A 17,158-nucleotide genomic window follows, 5' to 3' on the forward strand; every position below is an offset into this window, starting at 1 on the left:
ACATGGTCACTAAACCAGCAGGTAACTATGCTATTTTAGGCATATTTTTGATAGATAAGACAAAGATCATAGAAGATTGGTTGTAGGCAATAATTGCGGCTAAGAGATCACAAACCAACTGAATTTAAATTAAAAGTAAGGATAAAAGCAAGTCTGAAATTAAGGTTCTTTATTTCAAAGGGAGGAAATGGTAAACTGGGGGAAATAAAGACATGTGCACATGAATGTAGAGGAGAAATCAAATTCAAGTCAAATGTGCAAAAATCAAAACTTGTATGTCAAGTTAGCTGAACAGCAATTGCTGGGAATATGTAAGAATAAATGACCTCCAAACAGATTTTTCTTTATCAAGTACTTTCATTCAATGTCCCAAAGTTACCTTCTTTTCAACAGGTTACTCCAAAACCTGCTGCTGTTTTTGCTCTCAACTCCACTCAAAAAATGCAGCTTCTCTAAGTAATATGCAATGGACCTTACTGCACCTTCCAGTACCTGAAGGGGCTACAAGGAAGCTGGGGGGGACTTTTTACAGGGGCCTGTAGTGACAGCACAAGGGGTAATGGGTTTAAATTGAAAGTGGGGAGGTTTAGATTAGATATCAGGAAGAAATTCTTCACGGAGAGGGTGGTGAGGCACTGGCACAGGTTGCCCAGAGAAGCTGTGGATGCCCCATCCCTGGAAGTGTTCAAGGCCAGGCTGGATGAGGCTTTGAGCAACCTGGTCTAGTGGAAGGTGTCCCTGCCCATGGCAGGGGGGTTGGAACTAGATGGTCTTTAAGGTCCCTTCCAACCCAAACCATTCTGTGATTCTATGATTCTATTGAGTCCTTCTACTCAAGTGCACATACGGGCCATATTCACATTACGTGTTCCACTACCACAATATATTCCTTAGGAACTCATGAACATTTAAGGACAATATATTAAAAATATCATAATTTAAATCACAGTTTGCATTTCAATATATCTTCAGACTAGAATGGAAGTTGGTCATATTTTGGAGAAAGAAAAGCCTGCTGCACACATAAATAAGAGCATGGCATACTGGGGTAATGCTGTAAAACACAAATATTAAAATACACCAGTGAAGGTGATTTAATTACGTTGTAGCTAAAAATGTACTGTAGAGTTAAATTTGCAACACTTCAGTTAACCTCCACTTTGCAGTAATATTTTTCTTGGAAATAATCCACTATTCATTTTGATGAACACACTATGTATTGACTCAGATTTTAAAAACAAATTTCATTTAAGTTTTTTTAAATTATTGATTATAAAAATATACTAAAAATATATCTTATGGGCAAATGGGATTAGATATAAGAGCTATTTAAGGGTCTCCTGCAAGTTTGTGACTAAATGAAAATATTAAGCCCATGAATTTGAATATATCAAAAAAAACCCCAACTTGCAGCTCTAACCTCTGCTTAGTTTTAACACAAGAAATTAAAAAAACAGGCTAATTAGTCTACATATGTATTTACACTCTCCCTGCATATGTATTTTTAAAATACATAAATAAAACCGAAGAAAAGTTTTCCTTAATACATAAAACGTGTATAATTTCACGGGTTTTAAGTTTCTCTAGCTGATGTCTTATCACTTATAAGAGTAGCTGTTTCTTCATCTAAAAGAGATGAAAGATTAAGACAGGTTAGTAATGCCTGATTAAACGAGCTTAACATTTTTGTAAACAAAGGAAAATGAAAAATGTTCAAATGGTAAAAGTACAATCCACATTTAATAGACTTACTGCCAATAATTACTGAGAAATATCACATTGGAAACTGAAGCAAAAAATCATGAGAGAGAAGCTGAAAATCATCTGTCTGCATGACTCTTTCCATGCTAAGTAAGTTAACAGATACATAATGTTTTCAGTATTTTTTGAAATACTGCAACATTACATAAACTTTTGAAAGACACATATGATTAATATGATAAAAAGGCTGAAACAACATCTCATAAAATTCCACCAAAAATATTTGGGGAGGTGGGTGGGAAACATTCCTCAGATATTATTGGAAACACTGATGACGTTCGGAGAGTACATGGAGAAATTATGACCCATGCTAGGTAAAAAACCTATTGCAATAAAATAGCCCAAATACTAATGGCTGAATCCTGCACTATTGAAAGTAATAGAAATCACTGATTTAACTGGGAACAGGATCAAGTTACAACATAAACCCACCTGCTTCCACTAGAATTGGCAGAGGTGCCAAGTTGCAAAGAATTCGCCTCTTTCCACCTACCATTTTGCCAGCCTCTTTCTCAAATCACTCTCATCCTCAATCCTGATAAACAGATACAATCTCACTGCAGTACCTGACAAATAACTGTATGATAATATAGTATGATAAATAAATGTACTAAATACAGTATGATAACAAAATGTTAATTCCTTACTTCACAAATAGGTTGTTATATATACAATATTTTAAAGATTTATAACACTGTTAAAGCTTGCTACAGACTACCTGTATTTTCCTGACAGAAATAGGTCATCCACATAAAGTTTTCTGAGATTCTAGTATAATTTCATTATTTTCTGCTATTGTTTCCTCTCCTGTATAGCTGGACAAATTACAGCTGTTCTTACAAAGAAGATTACCAAGCCCACATTTCTGTGATGGTGAACCAAGTAAACACAACCCCTTTGTTCATCTCTGGGATAACAGTCCCAACTGAATGCTCTAGATTAAATGATTTTGCTGTTCTGAAATATGCCACTTTGGTGGGTCCCAGAGGGCAGAGGCAACTGGCATAAAAAAAATAAGCAACACATTGGTATAACTGTCTTTCAGCTAAGAAAAAACCCACCTCCTTCCCTTTCTTCCCTTCCCTTCACACTCCAGCATGCTTTTTCTGATGCCTAGGAAACTGGGTATCACTGTCAAGCCAAACCATTAAATCTGTCTTTTAGCTTAACCTATGTATAAATACAGACTTTCACTCTCAATTGTTAGAGGGCAGCAAAGGCAACAGGATTTAATAAGAGTTCCAAGCAGGAAAAGCCACTTGTCTACTGTTACAAACCTCCTAAAATAGTTAGTCAGGAATTTTTTTTTTCTAGAATAGTTATTTCAGTGTGAAGTGCCTTGTGAACACACTAATTCCAAAGTAAAAATGCCTTTTTTGACTTAGTGAGGTACAAATGTAGTATATTCAAACATTTAGAAGAGTGAAAACTCCTTTCAGAAAAGACTCTTCGTATAGGAGCTCTCAATTAACTATTCAATAATACTTATTTTGGTAATGATACAAATCTAGATTTTGCTTGAGTGGATTAATAATACTAAATAATAGACTACTAGATGTTCACAAACTGAAAAAACCCACCTCCTATATAAATTCACAACTCTGACCCCATTTTTTGCTCTAGACGGTTGACTTCACTATTGTGTCTTCACTGTTTGCCTGCCTCCAGTCTATAACCACAGATCATCTAGAACAATGTGTTTCAACAGAAAACTAGTAAGAGAGACGGCAAGCGAATCAGTGCTTGTCTCCCATACCAGCCTCTTGAAGCAAAATACTATTAAGTACCATACAGTAAAGAAGATGAAGACTTGAGCATGACACTGTGAAGAAAGTAATTTTGAGGATTAAATGATATTCACAAACACGACTTCTAAACACTGCTGCTGCACCTGCAAATCTGGCCCTTAATACATTTTGAATAAAAATTAAAACCTACTGTGGGATTTATGAAATACAGAGATTTTTTTTTTTTTAATTAATCACAGCAAATGTTCTGAAAGTTGGAATCATGTCCTAAGATTGGCTTTGTATGCTTTCATCTTCCTCTTTTCTTCTGAATATACAATAGGGCTATACACTGGAAATCTGTCCCGATAAATATGCTGGCACAAAAACATGTAAAGACACTAGTTGTGGCAAAGAAAATTTAAGCAGAGGAATTACTGTTTTAACAGATTGAAGGACTGTTCTCTTCCTTCTTGTAATATAGAAGCAGTTAATGTGTGGTTTTTTAGAAAGCCTCCCCTATAGTCACTTTAATCTCCATGCATTATGTGTAAAATGGAGATAACTTTCTCATCTTTGTGAGCTGTTTTGAGATTGAAAGAAAAATTAACAAACTTCCAGTTCTCTACCAGTCATTTTTTTGTCAATGAATCCTTTCACTGACTCCCATCTCACTATGTACCTCAAAAGATACATTTCTTGTAATTAATTTCGTAACTCAACTGTACTCTGACACTACTTCCCCTTGTTTCCCACCAACACTGCATCCCACGAATATATCAGGCTTCACATTGAACTTCTCATCCTTTCCCATTACTTGTCTGCATGCTTTTTCCTTTAACTTTCCTATGTTCCACACATTCCTCCATATTTCAGCTCCTGATGAAAAATTATTTCTGCATTTCTTCTAGTGGAATTTCTAGTGGACTTACATTAACACGTATACTGATTTTAAAACTCACAAGAGTATGATTTTTTTCTGTGTAGACCTGGAAAATCATCACCTCACTCATCCTTTGTGTATGTTGTACAATCCAAAGATCTATCTTCTGTTTCTGTATTTTTTCACATGATTCTAAACTTTCAGTACCTCCTGTCTGCAAACTACTTCACCTTTATAGAAGGCTACATTTCAAACAAACACCCTTGCACAGAGGAGTGCTCAAAATGCTGTATTGAAAAAGCATGCAATTATGTTATGAAAGTTTCCATACTCCGTGACTTTTTCCTAAAGCTCTCATTCCTCCATTTGGAAATTAGCACGTCAGAGTCACCAAATGTAAAAGGAAAGTACAGAAAATACCACATCAATAGCAGATTCCTTTCCTGCCTTAAATTGCTTGGAACAAGAAGAAATTACCAAGGAGCATTAACTCTAACTTACCATACTCTAAGAAGACAAGAAAACTTTTTTTTTTTTTTTTTTAGTCTTTTAAGAATTAGGATCTGCACAGTAATCCTTTGGGTCAGTTCTGATGTTTGAATCTGTGTCTATTTCATCATCACATTATTGTATAGACTTTTATATAATCTCCTTTAAAATTCTGGCAATTAGAAAAATGTCAGGGTAGAAGACAGAAGAGTTTGTGGTTTATTAAATCTGGCTTAAATAGTCCTTATTCTATTATATATTTCAGTAATTGGAGTAAGTTACACTGAAGAAACTGCCTATGACATGACATTATTATCCAGTGAATTATAATGGGGTTTATATGTACATAAGCATAAGATACTCTCCCTTACTTTAAAACCTTTTTCATCACAATTCTGGCACAGTCTACAATTCAAATGCAGTAATATAGTTAAAACATAACGCTGTAATTAATTATCTCAGGCCTCTCTCTTAATCGGAAATAATCAAGTAAGTAGTGTAATTAAAATAATATCTAACTAGAATGAACATAAAATAAGGCTACTAACCCACAGTATGAACTGTTCCTCTATGCTTCTTTGAAATCTTGTTTGCCTTAACTATATGCAGAGCATTTTCTTTGAACTGCAGCTCACAAAGTCTTTCAAGAAGAACTGTAATTTCTTCAGTGATGGTTTCCAGATAAGTTTCATTAATAAACTTCAATGATGAAGAAGGATCAATAGTTCCACTTAGTATATACAAATCCTCTTTTATCATTGTGCACAACGTGGGTACGGAACTTTGGTAACCATGAACCACCTTATCAAAATTTGTTTCACCACAGCTAGATAAAATACAGTTCTGTAGAAGATCACTAACCAGTTTATTCTGCATACTTTGATACCTCATTAAGACTTCTGATTCAGGATAAAGAAACAAAAGTTGCTGTATGCACTGAGTTTTAAACTCCATTTGTTGTTGCAAAGCATTAGTATTTGTTTCTTCTTGACTTTGCAGTCTATTTACTAAAAAACGTCGAAGATGCAATCTCACATCATCCCAGAGAGATTTCACATCCACAGTCGAATCGTCCCCAATGGCATGAAGAGATGTTAACTCAAAAGATGTCCCACTTGGCGTACAGGGAAATGAGACACCACACTGACTAGAGAGATCCAGAAGGAAGTGAAGTATCATTTCCTCTTGATTTTGCTCATTCTTCAGCAAGCTTTGCTAAAAAAGGTAAATCAGACAGTATTTTAGAAATGTTTTGTTAATTCATAAAATAAACAGCTTCATGCTAGAGTGACAGTTGCTTCCAATGCTAATGTTCTTACCAGCACAGGAGACTCAAACAAACGTCTATATAAACAGAAATAACAAAGTCTGTCTTCCCGCTGATTCATGAACGAATCCATCTCCTAGTCTACCTGCTCCAATAACTCACATTTCCCATCTTTCTTACATCCTCAATCTCTTTTCTCAGTTCTAACCCACAATTCAAAGGAAAGCTTTGGAAATCTCATTAGGTAAGCCTTGGCAGCATGTTCGCTGTTGTCCACACACACATCTTTGAAAGAAAATGGTGTGGAAAATTACTCAAGATTTACACAGATAATGACAGGTTTTGCTCATAAAAGCAAGACAAGAATTTACAAAGCAAGCAAGAATTTATAAAATGAAACATTGTCACTTACTATGTTCTGGGCCATCAAACCATCAAGAAGGCCATTCTAAGAATAAAATAAACTTTCTAGGACCCCCTTAAAGAATTAAAAATGAAAACTTTTAAGGAATCAAACAGGCTTAGATCACACACGGCAGAAGAATGAGCAGCTGTGTATCTTGTAAAACCAAGATGCAGACTGATACATTAACAATATAGCATCTTCTAAATACATCTCAGCTGTATGCGCTGGAGAAGAAGGAAGCCACAGCAAATGAAACCACATGGATACATGTGCTGTTCTTACTGCACCTGAGTCTGAAAAGCTCTCTCATCATCCAGGGCCTGAATCTCTGACCTTAGAGCTGCTTCCAGTACAAGAGGTCATGCAGCAAATAGCAGGTCCTCTTGTCATAGCTCAATACTTTCTACCTGGCCCAGAATGCCACATATTTAAACAGCATTCTGCAGAGCTTTCCTTAATACGTAGGAGACGAATCATTTGCATGAACCAGGCAGGTCAAATGTCTAAGTAGAACACAGCATCAAAGTCCCATAGTCACTGGACTCAAACCTTCCTTCTTCTCTCAGAGCAAAAAAACTTCCTGTTATAAACCCATTTCCCACATCCTCAACATTTTTCCTACTGAAGGGTGTTTTGGCCAGGCCTAGGCCCATCAACTGTTTATTTGTAAAGACCTGCTCTCAATCCTCCAGCTGCACTAGCGATGGCTACAGGTTTCCCTATCACAGCTGCAAGAAAACTGAGTGAAATTGGTGGTAGTCTTGATTTCTACTCTCCTGAGCAGAAATACTCAGGGGTATTCTACTCTTCTGTTCAAATTTTCTACTGTAGAAAGCTTTTATCAAAGATTTATTTATTAAAATATAAAAAAGACAAAATTTAGAACAAAAACTTCAGTGAGCTTCCCCCCCACCCCCATGCTTTTGAGTCACAAAAATTTTCAGTATGAGAACTCCTGTTCATTGTTACGGATGATTCAACACTGTTGCACTCCTATGGGAGTAAACAAGAGTTTAACCTTCTTACTGCATCTACTCTGGAGTGTTCCATGATTAAAATTAAGAAATAAAAGACTTGCACCACAGTAGCTAATTCTGAACAGAAGACAGAGAGCATGATTGCCTCCCATAAAGGAAAGTTGTAAAAATAATAGACTACTTATTTTTCTTCCATCTTAATTCTTTATTTCAGAATCCTTCCTACTATCATTTTTTTAACTTACAAGCAGGAAACACCTGTGAAAAACAGAATAATGAAGGAAATTATCAGTCAAATATCATCCTATAAAATCATGTACATGTCACAGAAGAAGGTATAACTAGTTAAAATCTTAAATCACATATGTCAATAAGCATATAAGTACGGCTGATTTGATACTCTTTTATTATCTACTGAAGTATTCTATAAAGTTTTGTGGCCCCAAAGAGAACGTGTCTCTTTGTGCAAACTGAAACCCTAATTACTAACCACTGCATCGGAGAGTTGAGTCTCCACGTGTAGACTTCTGGACTTCTGAACTTTAAAGTCTAATTTTTTTTAATGAATCATGCTCAAATACTATATTCTGAAATAAACAAAACAGGAGAAGCTGTCAAAACAGTGAATGTACGTGATGCCTTTGGTTGATTAATCCAAAACATTTTCCAAGCAAATTCCTACTGCTGTTTTTTAAGGTTAAGCGGAATCATTTTTATTCATGAAAGCCATTAAGAATCTAACTATTGTTTCATGCCCTTTGCAACTTGAATTAAAGCATTAAAAACATGGAGCTTGCAGATGCCATCTTAGACTTAGTGTTACTCAGAAAAAGAGCCCCTGAAGTGAACTTTGAAGCTCTGAAAACACCGTGTCATCAGGCCTCTTTGAAGATTGCCTATATTGACATAGGCTTTTCTATTTAAAAATTAACCTGTAAAAATACTTCAACACATGATGCCAAAACTGTTCAAGAGAAAAAGATCCAAATTAGTATCCAAAGGTTTTAAAGAAGAATGAAAAGTTCTCTTATGAGCAGTGAAAATTAGTGACAATAACATACAGGAAAACATTTGCAGTCTACCAACTGGACTAATACCTACTGTAGACTACTACCTCTCACACCAATAAACAAATCCAATAAAATAAAGTATTTGTTGAAAAAAGATTTTATTATTAGTCTAGCAGTAACAGAATTTAATATGTGTTCACGTACATACTCAGTTTTTAAATATTTAAATTATAGAGCAGTACAAAGAATGATGAAATTTCACATAATTAACATTTTCAGGCTTCATAAAGAACCATTTGATACTCCCATGGGAGTCCACAAATCCCCAAAATACCACGCTAACCTATATACAGCACCTCAGCCGAAGCACACACAGAACTTTGCACTACTTTTTAAATTGTTACAGCAGCCTAAAAGATAAACAGAATTCCTAAGAAAATAAACACATATAATAGGAGATAACAATGAATAAGGATATTCAGGATAGTCCTGAAGTAGACGAACGGTTACTACTACTAAAGATGTGTTATATGATACTTAATTAAAAGTTAGCAAGTGAGAAATTAAGTCAATCGAGTAATTAATTCAATGGATGGAGATACATATTTAAGAAAGGTCAGATTGTAATAATCTCATTAATACTGAATATTACTGAAAATAGTTTACTGCAGACTTGTTTATGGAGCTAAAGATTATCTACCATGAGTATAACTTCTTACACAACAGGCTGGATTATCTAAGAAGCCATGAGCCTGGAAACAGTGATGCCCAAGTTCTTGAGTTCCACAGATGTTTTCCTGACAAGTTGTGCAGAACTGAGTCTTTAAGGCTTCTCACACTTTGCTGCCCATTTAGCAGCCTGCAACACAGACATTTTCAAGGCTTAAATGGACTCTACAGACCAGTCAGAATGCCATGAAGCCAAGGAGTAAACTCCTGGGAAGCTGCAGAGCTAGAAAGCACATTTTGTGCAAGGTATACACGATGCGTTCCAGAGATGGGGACATTCTGATGTTTCCCAAACAAATGCCGCCACCTGGTGTTCAGGTATATGGCTTGGCTACACCCTAGAGAAGGAAGAAAGCAGGGAATGTGCACAAGTAAGTCACCATTGCTGTGCCCTCTTCTGAGGGAATATAAAGAAGGATCTAACCAGACTAAGAGCAGTAACAAAAAACGTCATAAATCAGCATTTTCTGGGATTCTCTCATTTTGTCTGGGTGAACTATGACACGTAGCAGTCTCTGACACCCTCGAGTGGGGTGATTATTAACAGCAACATTCATACTCATCACCTGTGTTAGATGGGGACAAAATCACTTCAACACATGAACACTAAGGACCTGGTGTTTCTAGAGCTGACTTCCTCATCTGACACAGAATAATAGCCAGTGGACTACAGCGTGACTGAAAGATCAACAACCAGTTTTCGGAGTTAAAAAATTAAGAGGCAATTTGACAAAGCTTGAGCTCTAGCCAGGAGATAGTCCCAGAGGTGAAAATACTCCACTTCTCCACAGCAGTTGTCCTCTGTGGATAATGTCAACAGTAGCCTAAAGGTGTTTATATCCTACAACTAAATCATGACATGGAAGTAACACAGAACAATCCACTGGACACTGTGTATTTGTTTTGACATTCATACATATGTACATTGTATGAACAGATATCTACATAGCTTATATATAAACTTGCAAGCTGTCATTTACTGATGTATCACTCTTCACTTATCTGGACAATTCAATTTTCTAGACTTCCATTTCCACACATATATTCTAAGGTTAACTTCTAATCAAAAATTTGGATAAAAATGCCTCCTAAAATGATGGAATTTCTGTTTACGTTTAGCTGTACAACTTGCTATAGCAATGGATGTAGTTCACACATTTCTAATGTGGAGCCCTCAACATCAGAAGGATATAGACTGGTTGGAGCAAGGCCAGAGGAGGCCACGAAGATGCTCCGAGGGCTGGAGCCCCTATGCTATGGGGACAGGCTGAGAGAGTTGGGCTTGTTCAGCCTGGAGAAGAGAAGGCTCCAGGGAGACCTTATAGCACCTTCCAGTACCTGAAGGGGCTACAAGGAAGCTGGGGGGGGACTTTTTACAAGGGCCTGTAGTGACAGCACAAGGGGTAATGGGTTTAAACTGAAAGTGGGGAGGTTTAGATTGGATATCAGGAAGAAGTTCTTCATTGAGAGGGTGGTGAGGCACCGGCACAGGTTGCCCAGGGAAGCTGTGGATGCCCCATCCCTGGAAGTGTCCAAGGCCAGGCTGGATGAGGCTTTGAGCAACCTGGTCTAGTGGAAGGTGTCCCTGCCCATGGCAGGGGGGTTGGAACTAGATGATCTTTAAGGTCCCTTCCAACCCAAACCATTCTATGATTCTATGATTCTAATTAGAAAAAGTAGATAGGAACCTAATGTTTAATGCATGAAGGACAATAATCTGTATTAGAGAAGTTAAATTCATACTGATAAAAGTGAAAAACAAGCAGTAACAGTAACAGCCTTGATGTGGATAGTAACTTCATTTGTTTTTTACCATCATGTTTATAAAACAGTTCTAGCAGTGCTGAACATGCTGTAATACCGTGAAAAGATTTTGTCCTGTTTGTCTGTTTAAGGCACGACCAAAAGGAAACATAACCCCCTGCTGTGGGAATAAAAACAGTACTAAGCCTTATAATAAAATTTATGAACTGTCCTCACCATAGTAAAGACTGAAATGAGAAAATTAATTAAAGTCAGCACCTCCCCCCACCCCCCTTTTACAGAACCAAGTTTCCCAAACATTGAAGTCTTTAGTAGACAGTTTTTACCAGGGTCCTAAGGAACTCCATCAGCTCTCCATGGTGCGTAGAAGACGGTCTGAGAGAACTAAAATTACAGTTGTTTAACCACTGAAGGCAGTCGCTTGTGCTTTGCAGTATTTCATCAGTACATATTTCATTTACTTCTGACTGCAGGTCTTTAAGACACTGTTCTATGCTAAAAAAAAAAAAAAAATAGGATTTTTTTCATGACTTGGAGATAAAAACATCTTATATATTCCATATTTTAAGAAGAAAAGCTACTTAAAATTAATGTAACACTAGTCCTTCTTCTTAATAGATTAAATTACTCTCACAAAATAAGGCCTGAATTTGCAGGATTAATATTTAAATACAGTTGAGCTAGAGCTAAGATAAATTTCCTTCAGGCCAGACTGTACCATCCTCAGGAAGAAGTAGTACTGCATCGCTTGTACAACAACTGTGTATGTTTTAGTAAAGTAGTTGGTGAATAAGACATCATCCAACCTAAGATCTGGTCCTTGGTGCTTAATTAGCTAACCAGAGAATTCAAACAATCAACTACCCTATTCAAAGGTGAATATGTCAGTCATTTCAATCCTTTAGCAATCAACAGTTGTTTTATAATACACAAGACATATTAACAACTTCTTTAAGACCAATTGACATCACAGAAAACGCTGGTAAGAATTTTAGAGTCAGCTGTGCTGAGAAAGCAGGTTTTTTTTTTTTGTTGTTTTTGTCATTAGAATATTTGAAAGAAAACAGAGTTTGTTTTCAAGGAGCTGAACCTCTCCTTAGCATTCATCTAGAATCATAATCCTGTTTATGAAATCAGAGATGTCTGGTATGGTTATTGCAGTCACAAAAATCACAAGAACAAATAAATATCCAGAATGATGTTATTTCTAGTTGTGTGAACACTTACATGAAAACAACAACAACAAAAAAGGAAATACCCATAAACAACCTAACCCTATACCTTTTCCTACAAAAAACACCTGCTCAGTATTTCATAACTACTTTTTTAAAAGCAATGCTTAATACTTTATATAGTTTCAATTAGAAAAATAGTATCAGCTAGACATAGGCAGATCTAGGTTTAATACAAACAGAGCCAACAATAAGACTGATGCCAGTTTTGGTTTGTTAAAGTGCAAAGTGATTTTCTCTCCTATTTGAATTTTATTTTGGAGTATATTAGTTATTCCATTTATGTTCCTACAGCTGATAATGGATGCAAGGTTTACCACAAATTAAAATTTAGTTATTTCTAGTTCTGTAGAGTTACGGGATCAGATGAGACTCAGATCATTACTGGTATTTCAGTGTCTGATAAATTTCATCATATTATTTTCTATTTTTGTTACATCAACCAAACAACAAACTTGCCTATTATACTGCCACCCGCTTCTATTTTATAGAGATGAAGTATGGCTTTTTAACTGCTCTCTAACATTTTCAAGCTTGACTAGTTTTGGCAAAAGAAGACAAGAGAAGAAGATTAGAAAAGAGGACAGGAAGAGGAGAAAAGGAGAATAAGAGGAGAGGGAAGAAAAGATGCTGGAAAAGAAATCGAACTCTTAAGTGTATTACAAGACGTGACAAAAATACCAAATTCAAAACCTCCAGTTTTGAAGTAGTAACCTTGAATATGGTTTTTCTTTTTTTTTCTTTTTTTTTTTTCTGCGCACCTTCTCTGTGTGGAAAGATTCATTTTCCATGATATGTTCTATTTTTGGAGGAAAGTATTAATCTGCTTTGAATATATTTTTAAAAAAACTCCTAAACACTACTAACCCGTATCAATTTTTAGTAAGAAATCAGTGATCAAAGGCCACTCTGCATATCACCCATTGATTATACCTCGTCATTTAATTCTGCCTGTAGTAGTGTTTTCAGGATGTAGAAGAAATGTTCATTTGATTTTCTACTGTATTTTCTCCTTTATCGAGTGACTTGCATTTATCCTTTTACAGATGTTATGCAAGGTACCCTAAGTTCCTACTAGCTGTCTCATTCTGATCAACAGCAATAAAGTAAATCAGTGTCATCCATACCTTCGGGAACTCAGTCTTTTAGTCTGAACTGACATTTTAAAAAAAACAGTGGAAAAAAATAAGGAAATGATCTCACTCAATTAAGTTCAGAGATAAACAGTAATCTCCTTTTCCTTTTATTTTTAAGTTACCTATAACAAGCACAAAAGAGAGAAGTATATTTTCCCAGAGAATGCCGTCAAGACTTATCACCTATGATAGGTTTGCTTTGTGCCTTTTGTTTCTTTAAAATGCAGTACGAAATAATAACAAGCTGCATATGAAAACTGCATTAACTACAGTTATAGAATACAAGGATGATCATAGGTATGCAGAAGTAGTAGTATTCTGAATGCCAGAGAAAAATACATAGCTATTACGACTACACAACTTAAAAAAAAAATTCATCAAAATAGGTAGGTAATTTTTAACAGCTTATTTCCCCATATTTAATAGTATTCATCAAGAATTATCTGTCTATTCACTTCATGCTTAAAAGACATGCAGCAAACCATTCAAAGTGTATTTATCAAAATGAAGTCACTGCATTTTACAGCTCCATTATCTTCAGAAACCAAATTTAGTAACTATAGCTGATGCTAACATAAATAAAAACTTTTAAAACTTATGAATACAGAGGTGGTCTGTAAAACACTTCTGTTAAATTGACACTAAAAGTCTTTCCTGAGCATGACTGAGTTCAAAACCAAGGGCACTGAAACAAGTATCTTCCCATCAAAGGACCTTATCAAGAGCACAAAGGACCTCTGGCCACCCACATTCCTGATAGGACAGCCCAGCCATGAATTCCAAGTCTAGACTCAACAAAAGAGTGGCATGTATCTTTTTAACTCCTCATAACTGTTCTCGGAGTATGAAACTAAATACCTTGTTTGTACACCTCGACTCCTGGGACACTATCACAGGCTTTTACTGTGGTGTGCTGATGTGCCTCATTCAATCATACCCAACAGATTACAGCCCTGTGCAGTCTGAAAGGGACTACTGTTGTTAGTCTGTGCTAATCTGCTTCAATTAGGAACCGGTTTTTACACTCACCCTTCACACAGGAATCTGTGCAAGCCAATAAATTACAAGCTTTGAACAGGTTACAGGCTTCTCCAGACCAGATATTTTGGTAATTTGTCCCAACACTGATAAGGGGATTAGGTGGATAAATTTCAGTGGCCCTCCCTGTAGGTACAAATAATTATAAATCTGTTCATTTTATTTAATCCTTTTATTCCAATAAAATAAACACTGAATATTGACTAAAGTGTTCTTAATTGAATTAAATTTTTTTCATCCTGTTTACTTACAGCATATTGTAGGTAAACATGGTCTCAAAACCACTCCTGTTTCTTTTAAGATTTTTGTAAACACATGTTATTACATGAACATGGTTAATAATAGATACTTACTCCTTTACATGAATTACATCATTGAATGAAGTATTTAGGAATTTGGTTACCACTGAAGAAAAACCCCACCACTTTAGTGTGTATTATCCGAGTTTAGAAAAAAATCATTTTAAGTAAAAGACTTCTGCCAAATAGGATTAAAATCATTCTCACTACGTAGGCTAGTTTTAAAACTATTATTTAATTTCAGAGACCTCAATTTCCTTTTTTTTAAAAGCAAAATTTGCTGAAGTTTAAAAAACTGTAAACAAAATAAGTAAGTTTGATCTGAAAAATGTGCTTAATGTATTTAATAAATGTAATTCTTAAGAGTATGATAACAAAAAGCCATTGAAAGAGCTAAAGTCACCTTTTTTTCTTTCCTGAAATAATCCCTTTTCATTAAGGTTTAACTGACAATATATTTAAGTAAGTTCACTGCAGTAAATAAGCTCCTTTATTCGAACAAATAGAGGCATCAAGCCAGATGATGTCAACAGACACTATACATGTATGATGGGAACATATATTGTCTTGAAATCATATCCAGTCAATGTAAAGATAGAACCACATCTGTGTACAACCTGACTAAAACAGGAGTACAAGATCTGGAATACAACAGGGTGATCAGACATAGTTCAGTAATTGATGCTCTTCCCTCATTTACTGTTGTTAATTGGTTCTGTGCTCCACATGTATGTTTTCTGAAACATCCAATGAAGCTCTAAACCTTAATGATAAGGTGAGACACACAATTTATGTTTTAGGTGCTCAGGTACCAATGCTGAGACATTGCTGAATCTAACCAGCAGGTGCTTAATCCTTCTGTTGGAAATGAGCCTACTGGTACTACATCAGAACAACTGTTCCTGGTCAGATGTACGGTCTCCATGCCAATGGTCATTAGGAGATTGCAAAGATTTATTTAAAAAAAAAAAAAAAAGAAAGAAAAAAAGAAGAAGAAGAAAAAAGTTGGGATTTCTCATAATATTTCCATTGTTTCTAGCAGTCTGTGACACCTGGACTTAAATCAGATAGAGTCCTAGTATTTAACAGCCCTCAATTAATTTTCTTCCATAGATGATTCCACTTCTCCTTAAACCTGTAGAACTCTTCAGACATAAAAAGAACAAAATAGCCACCAAACTACTAAAGAAGGAGTGGAATATAAAAGCTAAAGAAAAAAAAAACCACACAAAACTTCATTTTGTAGTTATGCTCATACAGATTTTTGTAAAACTGACCGATTTTTCAAGCAAGAAATCTTCAGTCGCACACAACGAGCATCTTGAGCCTTTGTGGGCACATCAATGCTTGATGCTAGTGCTACTGGTTTACCATTTTGCCAGTGAAAATTGTTTCAATCAAAGAGCTTCTCCTTTTTACAGGTCAGGGTTGTGTGGTTTTTTTTTTCCAAGGAGGGGTGTTTAGGCTTTTTTACACACTAAGCAAACTTCTGTTATGTTACTTGTGTCCACATTGGAGTGCTTGTCTGGAGCAGCATGTCAATATAATTTGGTAAGTATCCCCGCTCTAGAGACACAGTTGCAATTTGAGGTACCCTAGGTGCTGCTATTTATTAAGTTAACCACAGTTTTTAGGAATAACCTAATCATGTGGAGAGACTGCTTTTTAAGTGGCTGCATCAATGGACAAACACTTACAAACCAAGTACGGTAATGGAACTGATAGTGTAAGCGTTGTCATACTGATACAACATTATTTTGAAAAGCACAGTATCAAAATGAGTGTTACTGTCTCCATATATCATTTTCCATTGCCTAAGACTACTCTTCGTAAAGTGAAGGATGATCTTCTAACTCCTTTCAATTTCTAACAAGCACTGTTTCGATTTACTTCATATAGCATATGGAGCAGCCATAAAATGACAATGAGACTGGTTAAATTAAACTGCTAGGCTATAAAGTGAAATTATCTTTAAACCTCATGTTACTTAAGCTGAAGATCCTCATATTCATGGAGATCTGCTTTTAGAGTAAGAGTTTACATGTCCTTTATTAAGAAAAGACAATTTGGTTTAAAAGTAATTTAATAATTGTTTCTGCTATTTTTGAAGATGGAAGCACTAAAGTAACACTGCTTTGCTATTATCATGTATATTCATTAAAAAGCTTGACTGCTAAAGATATAGGGCATTTTATACAAAATCAGTCATATCATTTGGAAACCTTTGTGTCAGAGGACGTGCTGTACACTTAGTAGTAAGAAATCTTGGAGTAAGACCAGTATAATTCCCACAGACATTTTCCTTGTTACACTTTCTCCCATGTGAAAACAAACATTTTGTTTTATTTCATAAAAGTGATCTGCAAAAAAGGATATATTAAAATATCCCATGTCCTACAGACAATTTCACGAGGTTATTGCTGATGCCTCAGCATTTATG

At 35.6% G+C, this 17,158-nt stretch overlaps 1 pseudogene; it reads right to left on the bottom strand.

Moving 5' to 3' along the window:
- Nucleotides 1–5,403: 5,403 nt before the first annotated feature.
- LOC104510954 lies at nucleotides 5,404–11,508 on the bottom strand (annotated as a pseudogene).
- Nucleotides 11,509–17,158: the final 5,650 nt, after the last annotated feature.

Source organism: Eurypyga helias, unplaced genomic scaffold, assembly GCF_000690775.1.
Source record: "Eurypyga helias isolate BGI_N326 unplaced genomic scaffold, ASM69077v1 scaffold49626, whole genome shotgun sequence".
Lineage (NCBI taxonomy): Eukaryota > Metazoa > Chordata > Aves > Eurypygiformes > Eurypygidae > Eurypyga > Eurypyga helias.